Genomic DNA, 9,583 nt, shown 5'->3' on the forward strand with positions numbered 1-9,583 from the left:
CCACTAGTTGGGGTATATTATTGAAATTACCAGGTGCTTGATTAATCAGGCCCCTAGTAAATAATTAATTGCACTTATCACAGCATGAATAAAGTCACAACTGATGTTATATAGGAGTTCTACCAGCTATAGGGCAGGAACAATGGATTTAACATCAAACTCCTGGCTCCTGGTCATTTGAAACAATATTGTGTTTCTAGTGTGAGTTTTAGGAGGCAGTGTGGTCCAGTGGTTAAAGTCCAGGGCTTGTAACCAGAAGGTCACCGGTTTAAATCCCACCTCTGCCCACTGACTGACTGACTCACTGTGCGACCCTGAGCAAGTCACCTCACCTCCCCGCGTCCCGTCCTGCGTATGAGATGTTAAATCAATGTCCTATTGTGAGTGACTCTGCATATAATGCACAGTTCACAGCCTACCTCTGGAAAATGCTTTGTGATGGTGGTCCACCATGAAAATATGGTGAAGGATACATCTTTCAGGAACATCTTAATTGTATATGGAAAAAAAAAAATGTTATCTATAATCTCTTGTTATAAAATCTTCTTGGCATCTTGTAGATTAACTCAGAATGGGTCAAATTTGTAAAAAGGAGTTGATTGTTTCGTAGTTGTGTGACGTACTTGGGCTGGTCGTTCGGTATAGAACATTACCATTTCATCAGGGAAACGAAGGAAACTTCTCATACATGTATAGACTGGAATATCATTTACAGTATATGAGTGCTTGTGTTTTATTGTCTGAGCTCTTGGTGTACAAGCAGCCAGCAGATACAATTAGTTAAAGGTTTACTTTAAATAACATAAAACATAATATTATACAGAACACATTTTGATATAGAAGGACAGATCTTTTATTCACACCAACACCAGTTGCCAGGGGTGTGCAATTTTTGAAAAAAACCTTGTCCGAGGGACAAAATGCTACAAAAATCTACTTGTACCCTCCATGTCGTACAAAACACAAAAAAGTAGACTATAACTTGCAGGATTGATTGATTTATTTATAAAATAACTTTGTGATTGCAGTACTTGGGATTCATTCAAATATAAAAATAGCTTCTGCCTTCTAGCAACAGAACCAACATAGGAAAAATAATTGTCCAATACTTGTCCAACCGACAAAGTATAACGGCAAATCTTGTTATCCAGGGTGCAGGGCGATACAAATTGCACACCCGAGTTGCCCGCAGTACTACAGGATAACCTGTTGGTCGGTGTGATGTTTAGTGGCCATGCCGGCAATAGAAAATGTCAAATTCATGGATTTTTCCAAACTCAGGTTAAACAGAACACAGTAACAAACCACAATATGAAAAATTGATAACCCACATTTCCATTTTCTTTAAATAATCATTGCTTCCTATTACCAATCACTATTTTCACCACTTATTTATTTATTTATTTATTTTAATTTTTACAAAAATATTTTTCAATAGTAATATTAGGCAAAACAACTTGGATCTGAAATTGAGCGTGTTTTTTCCAGGACAAATTACAGAACCGCAGGAATTTAGATCCCTTAAATAGGAAGATCTCCTCTGTGAATTCCCTGGTGATTCTTCAGCACATTGGAGTGCCTGAAACTCTTCCCTCATGCACTACAGTGATAAGGAGTCTTTCCTGTGTGAATTCGCTGGTGCGTTTTCAGAGAACTCGAGTGTCTGAAACTCTTCCCGCAGTCAGCACAGTGATACGCTTTCTCTCCTGTGTGAATGTGCTGGTGGGACTTCAGGTCTCCTGTCTGCCTGAACCTCTTCCCGCAGTCAGCAGTTAAAACTGGTTAAAACATTTCCCACATTCGGTGCAGAGGTACGGTTTCTCTCCTGTGTGAGTTCTCTGGTGTGTTTTGAGGGCCTTGGCGTACCTGAACCGCAGCCCACATTCAGCGCAGTGGTACAGAGTCTCTCCACTGTGAATTCGGCTGTGTTCTTTCAGGGTCCCAGATTCTCTTCCCACATTCGGTGCAGAGGTACAGTTTCTCTCCTGTGTGAGTTCTCTAGTGTGTTTTGAGGGACTTGGCGTACCTGAACCGCAGCCCACATTCAACGCAGTGGTACAGAGTCTCTCTGCTGTCAATTCGGCTGTGTTCTATCAGGGTCCCAGATTGTCTGAAACTCTTCCCACATTCGGTGCAGCGGTATGGTTTCTCTCTGGTGTGAATTCGCTGGTGCACTTTCAGGTTTGCTAGCTGGCTGAAAACTCTCCCGCACTCAGTGCAGTGGTACGGGCTCTCTCCTTTGTGAACTCGCTGGTGTCTGCGAAAGACCTGGAGTTGCATGAAACTCTTCTCACACTCAGTGCAGGGGTACAGAGTGGAAGTCGGTTGTCCCCGTTTGCTGCTGGGAATGTCTCCTGTCTGTACAGATGTCCCCTCTGAACAGATCTTCTCCAACAGCCTTTTCAAGTTGTAAAAAGGGGCAAAATACAAGTTCCATTTGCTCAGTATTCTTATTTGCATGTTTTGTGTGCTGGTCCCACAGAGTCTGTTCACTAAAGCACCTGATGAATAAGCGCACTGTTAAAAAAAAAAAAAAAAAAAAAAAAAAAAAAACTAGTTTGCATGCAGTCTGCCTGCTACACCAGGAACATAATCAGGAGGTTTTTGCATTTATGAGAAGAGGCTGACCAACACACAAAGGCTGCTTCTGATATAGATGTAATTCAACACATTTGAATTGTACATTTCATACCATGTTACTTTCATACACAGATTCAGAGAGGCATGGGTTTGAATCAGCTCAAGTCACAGTGGTCTCAATTACATAGCCTCCAGACAAACAGTGGATATTAGTGTCGTCCTATTCACCACACAGGGCCAGTACTTTGTGTTCAGGTCAGCATTAGGGGTGTCTCTAGGACTCTGCCTTTGCTTGTGGAAGGGAGCAGTTCAGTCTCCAGGACTCAAGCCTGCCCTGGACTGGAAGGAGCTCTGCTAACTATTTGTTATTGATGTTGTTTCTTCTGCCAATGCAAAAAAATGCAATAGGTACTAGGTTAGTCTTATCCTTGACAGTACTACCGGTAAGTTAATCCACTTAAACAGGATCATCACGAATCTGATTTGGTATGATGCTGCAATCGAGATCTTGTTTAGTCTGATTTATCAGATGATCTATCTGCTAAATCAGCTGCAATTGACCCAGTTGTGTTTGGAACAAAAATAAATAAATACATAAGTAATGATAGTGGTGTTTGAAATGAGTGCACGTTGAGCCCAAACATTATTCAATATAAAATCTTAAACCAGGGAATAGCTTTACAATGAGTGACATTAGTCCACATTGAGTAACATTGTTTCCAGAGAGTTTCAGAGAGGATGGAAGCGTGGGTGTCTGTCTGCAGCTTCCCTTTAGGACATGTATACTAACTGGAAAACCAACAAGGGCTGCTTCCTGGCGAAGCAAAGAAGGGTAAAAACAAAGCAACTGTAAGTTTTCTCCTCTTCCAGTACAACACCAAAGACACGTTTGGCTCATTCCTTCCTCTAACATGAAATACTGTACTATTATTAGGGCTTCCGGTAGACATTTGCGATATCATTTTGCAGTTTCTCAGATTACTTGATGGTTAAATAACATATCTAAATTATGTTCATATAGTTTTTAAAATGATGTCTCAATTCTTAAAATTCTAGGCGATGCAATGGTTTGTAAAATATGAAAAAGATCTGTATTAAACACAACGTAATTTGGTGTAAATGAACTCCGATCACCCCGCCATGTGATCCGGTGATCCGGGTGGATGCGGGTGACTGAAGCTCCTGTGGCAGTGGAGCGGAGTGCAGTGAAAGGGCTTGTCTCCGGTGTGCAGCTGCTGATGTGTTTTCAGGTTCCCCCGCTGCTTGAAGCCCTTCCCACACTCGGTGCAGTGATAGGGCCTCTCTCTGGTGTGAATCCGCCGGTGGCTCTTCAGGTCTCCCAGCTGCCGGAACTACTTCCCGCACTCGGGGCAGTGGTAGGGCCTTTCCCCCGTGTGAATGCGCTGGTGCGTTTTCAGGTTGATCAAGTGTTTGAAGCTGTTCCCGCATTGCACGCAGCGGTACGGTTTCTCACCGGTGTGAATGCGCTGGCGGGCTTTCAGTTGGCCCAGGAGGGTGAAATTCTTCCCGCAGACGGTGCAGTGATAGGGTTTCTCTCCGGTGTGAGTGCGCTGGTGCTGTTCCAGGTGTCCCAGGCGACTGAACCCCCTCCTGCACACAGTGCAGTTGTGCCGTGTCTCCTCCGGGGGGAGCTCATCCTGGTGTCTACTCTTTAAGTGCTTCTCCAGATAGTGTTTTCCCGTGAAGGAGAACTCGCAGTGAGGGCAGGGGTAGGAGTGAAATTCCTGGTCTGTAACTGTAAGATAAAGAGCAGTCATTTCTGATCCGAACACAGTGAATTTCCTGCGTGACGTGGGAAGGTTGCTCCTTTATTTTACTCGCAAAAATACCGTCATAAAATCACTCCCTGTTTAGAACTGGTACTGGTGTTTGTCATCACCATGAAGCCACACGTTTGGCCACTTTCAGTTTCTAAGCTGTTTCTGAGCAGCTGTGCTGTGATCGAGTGGGGCGGAGATACTGGGACCCGAACTCAACAATAGCGTCAGGGATGACTGACGCCTGTTTCACCTGCAGTGATTGTGCTTAGCTTGGATATCTCCACCCTGGTCAGCTGCTCGTCAGAAGCAAAGAATACATTGAAAATGATCGCATTAAGTAGCAAAGCCTCTGCAACCAAGTTTCACCATCGACAAGTGTCACAACGTTTGAATAAATGAGTCTAAAAGTGACTCTAAAAGGGAAGTGGTTTAGTACAGTAGTTTGTACCATATTCCAGAACTCTACGTCAGCTAGATAAGTCACAGCGTGAATATATTGTAGTGTTTCACGCAGTAGGCAGAACAGAAGGAGACAACACACTGCTTCCAGATTCAAAGCTTCATTTAAGATCTCTCTCAGCACCCTACAGAATCCCACTGCTCTAGCTGCTTGCCCTGGAACAACACAATGACCATGCAATGCCCCCTTTTATAACTTAACTCTGCACCTTTATGCTAATCGGGTGCCGGAGCGAACAGCTATCCCATTGGTCCCCAGCCACACACTAGGACCAATGAGCACACACAACCAACAGCCAATGGCAGGGGCCAGAGCACACCATGCGTACAGGATAGCTCGCACAGCCACAGGGACAGAGCGAACCCACAACTACAGGTAATACAGACTGGGGTGGGGGGGGAGGAGACACACAATACAGCGGTATTAACAGCACACAGACAGTGGAACAAGAGGGAATACAGTACGCAAACATAATACACCGATCGCTACAATATTCATGCCAGCCCTGTATATTTATTTTAAACTAAGAGTCCAATGATTTCACCCCACGTTTCCCTCCCTTGCAATAGCTGAAGCGAAGTTCAGGGAGTGTCTTCCAATCCCCCTGCCTAGCCGATCGCCTTTTTTTACACCCAGGAGCTCCACATGTCCTTCCTTGGTAACAAATCAACTGGAGCATCGCTACCAACGTACCGCCCCACTACTGAACTCATGAAAAGGAGGACAAAACCTCAGGAAAAAAAGTACAACTGAATAAAATGTTGATGTTCATGAAAAAAATAAACGCTATACTTTTATTTGGGATCAATCCTCCAGTTTGGCTTACCTGTGTTTTCCGTACAGGTTATCCTTTGAGTGTCATATTCCAGTTCAGTGGTGTACTCTATAACGGAAATAAAGTACCTATAAATTAAACACCCACCACAGAACCTCTCTCTCTCTCTCTCTCTCTCTCTCTCTCTCTCTCTCTCTCTCTCTCTCTCTCTCTCTCTCTCTCTCTCTCTATATATATATAAATTAACGACATTGTTATTGTTGTTATTAAATATCATAACATATGACACTGTAAATATTATGTACGGTTTCTCTCCGGTGTGAATTCGCTGGTGCACTTTCAGGTTTGCTAGCTGGCTGAAAACTCTCCCGCACTCAGTGCAGTGGTACGGGCTCAATCCTTTGTGAACTCGCTGGTGTCTGCAAAAGGTCTGGAGTTGCATGAAACTCTTCTCACACTCAGTGCAGGGGTACAGAGTGGAAGTCGGTTGTCCCCGTTTGCTGCTGGGAATGTCTCCTGTCTGTACAGATGTCCCCTCTGAACAGATCTTCTCCAACAGCCTTTTCAAGTTGTAAAAAAGGGGCAAAATACAAATTGCATTTCCTCTGTATTCTTATTTGCATGTTTTGTGTGCTGGTCCCACAAAGTCTGCTCACTAAAGCACCTTATGAATAAGCACACTGTTTAAAAAAAAAAAAAAAAAAAAAAAAAAAAACTAGTTTGCATGCAGTCTGCCTGCTACACCAGGAACATAATCAGGAGGTTTTTGCATTATGAGAAGAGGCTGACCTACACACAAAGGCTGCTTCAGATATAGATGTAATTCAACACATTTGAATTGTACATTTCATACCATGTTACTTTCATACACAGATTCAGAGAGGCATGGGTTTGAATCAGCTCAAGTCACAGTGGTCTCAATTACATAGCCTCCAGACAGACAGTGGATATTAGTGTCGTCCTATTCACCACACAGGGCCAGTACTTTGTGTTCAGGTCAGCATTAGGGGTGTCTCTAGGACTCTGCCTTTGCTTGTGGAAGGGAGCAGTTCAGTCTCCAGGACTCAAGCCTGCCCTGGACTGGAAGGAGCTCTGCTAACTATTTGTTATTGATTTAGTTTCTTCTGCCAATGTACCTACAGCTATGGTTAAAAGATTTGCATCACCCTATAGAATGAACTAACTTCATAAAGTCGAATGAAACCTGCTGAATAATGTTAAGTTATCATATTGAATTACATACCGCTTTGTAGTTTTCCATATACTTAACAAAAAAATTGTGACATTTCTAAATCTAAAATGAAATACTTTCCTGTTATAGGCTTCCAGTAGACTTGCGATATCATTTTGTAGTTTTTTATTATTATTATGATATTAAAGATCTAAATTATGTTCTCATTATATATATATATATATATATATATATAAGATAATATATATATATATATATATATATATATATATATATATATATATATATATATATATATAAGATAAATATATAAAGGGATCCCTGTACAAAAAGAAAGCCATTTTTATGACATCAAACATATTTAAGTAAAAATGAACGGCTTTTTGTGCACATTTCAAACTGGCAGATCATACTTGCATTTAACTTGCCGACACTTCTGCACAGGCACAGCAACGTCGTTGTTCTACCAGATACAGGTTATGTAAGCACAGTAAATTACCAGAAGGCTGCAGCAATGCTCCGATCAGCCACATTCACTAAATCATCCATTTACAGTCTGTCTTCTGCAGTTACGTTAACACACTGCGAAACCCAGAAATATATTTTGTTGTTGATCTCTCTTTCAGGTGGACAATGTGCCTCGTTAAAGCCACCCACTCCTGTCTGTCCCTGGCGAAGCTTCTGTTTGCCCTGGAAGACGTATGAGTCGATGTATGGGGCAACTGAAGCCATTCCAGCTCCTACAGAATCAACTGGCTACAATGGCTAACGCAGCGACGTAGTTTCTTCATACTCAGGACTGGAACAACGATGTTGAGAAACTCATCTTAAACGTAGATCTTCTTCACGGGTCAATTGCAACGAACTGAAAGCGGCGTACTAACTGGGGATGAGCCAAGTTAAATACCAATTGCAACGAACTTGGAGGCAGAAGTTAGTCACCAGCTGCGTACTAAAAAAGGTCTCAATCGCAACGAGCCCAAAAATAACCGCTGCTGCCCTAGAGGATACTAAGTACGGGACTAACTTAGTCTAACTCTTGCTATGGACTAAGAATTTTAGTATCGTACTGTAGCGATCTGTGTATTGTTTGCGTAATGTATTCCCTCTTGTTTCTACTGTCTGTGATGTTAATGCCACTGTACTGTGTTCCTCTCCCCCCATCTGTATTACCTGTAGTTGCGAGCTATCCTGCACGCATGGTGCGCCCTGGTCCCTGTCATTGGCTGTTGTTTGTGTGTGCCCATTGGTCCTGGTGTACGGCTGAGGACCAATGGGATAGCTGTTCGCTCTGGCACTCGATTAACATAAAGGGGCGGGGCTAGGGTATAAAACGGGGCGTTGCCGGCTGATTGTGGTTTGGTCGAGAGTAAGTGGATAGGGTAGTGTGTTCAGTATGGTGCTGAAAAAGCCTAAATAAAGCCTTGAACCTGGAAGCAGCGTGTTGTCTCCTTCTTTTCTGTTTACTGCGTGAAACGCTACAGTACTAAATGGATTAGTGAAAGACATGTGAAAGTCCCAGAATGTACTGGCAAACTTTTCATTCCCTTTAATTTGATGGGACTCCACACTGGTGGTTCTTAGGGGTGAGCAGGGATATTGAGGAGTAGGGACACGGTGGGTAGAATGTGAGTTAAGTGTTATTTTACGTAGTAGGACCTGGGGTCACATTGAAAAATAAAATAAACAGTGCTCTTCTCAGGGTGAAGTTATCTATGATTCTTCTTCGGAATACCACCCTTCCCTGTTTTGTACTTGTTGTGGTCCAATGAGAACGGTGTCGAAACAGCCCGTATGTGTTGAGTGTCAAAAACCAGCTTTGCTAGTTTATGTCATGGCATTGCACTTGGCTGAGTATTTTACAGGCAGTCCGTGTGCCCTGATAGGGAGTATTTTACCATGCATATATATCTTAAATAAAATTTTAAAAATAGATATTACGTGCACACATATAAATATATGTTAGAGACGAATTCATATGTATGTGTAACTGTCGGCCTATTTGTAACATTGTAAAAATGATTATTAGCTCATAATATCATAAAATACATACATTACTGGTACTAATATTTCAAATGTTCTGATTCAGAGCCACCCCGCCTTGCGCCGTGTCTGGCTCCCTGTAAAAGGATGAAGCGGTTCTGATAATGAATGAAAGAATGATTCAGAGCCCCCTTCAGTTCCTGTTTGGTAACAACAACAATGCTTGATCCTTAGTACTGTACTAAATCTGGGGATCAGCTAGTCTCCAACTTTGTTCCGTTTGTTTTTTCGATTCAATTGGTACTAACTAAGTACGCAGCTGGGGATGATCCCGAGATAGTACCGTACTAGCCAGTACGCAACTTAGTACGCAGCTCTGTACTAACTCTGCAAGTTCGTTGCAATTGACCCATTATGACTCCAGTGGTTATTTTTTTTAACCTAACTGGCCACATGAGAATGCAATAGATAAATAAAATGACCACATTACTCTGATCGTTACAACCTTAGAGGAGAGTCCCTGCCGAGCTTACCTGTACATCCATTTCACACGTTCTATGTATTACTGTTTCTTCTGTTAGAACTCCTTCTAATCATTTACACCCTGCAGGGATAATAAATGACGTGCTCAGAATTAGTATGTGTTTTTCATTGCTCACAGTAGTATTGAACAGAAGTTCCACTGCAGATCATAGGATTGTATAATGCATATATTACTGCACAACATACATAGTATCTAGACACAATATTCCAACACCTAGATTTGACAAACATATTTATGAAGCTCTTATTTGACAAACTGAAGAGAGAGG

Source organism: Acipenser ruthenus, chromosome 41, assembly GCF_902713425.1.
Source record: "Acipenser ruthenus chromosome 41, fAciRut3.2 maternal haplotype, whole genome shotgun sequence".
NCBI classification, from domain to species: domain Eukaryota; kingdom Metazoa; phylum Chordata; class Actinopteri; order Acipenseriformes; family Acipenseridae; genus Acipenser; species Acipenser ruthenus.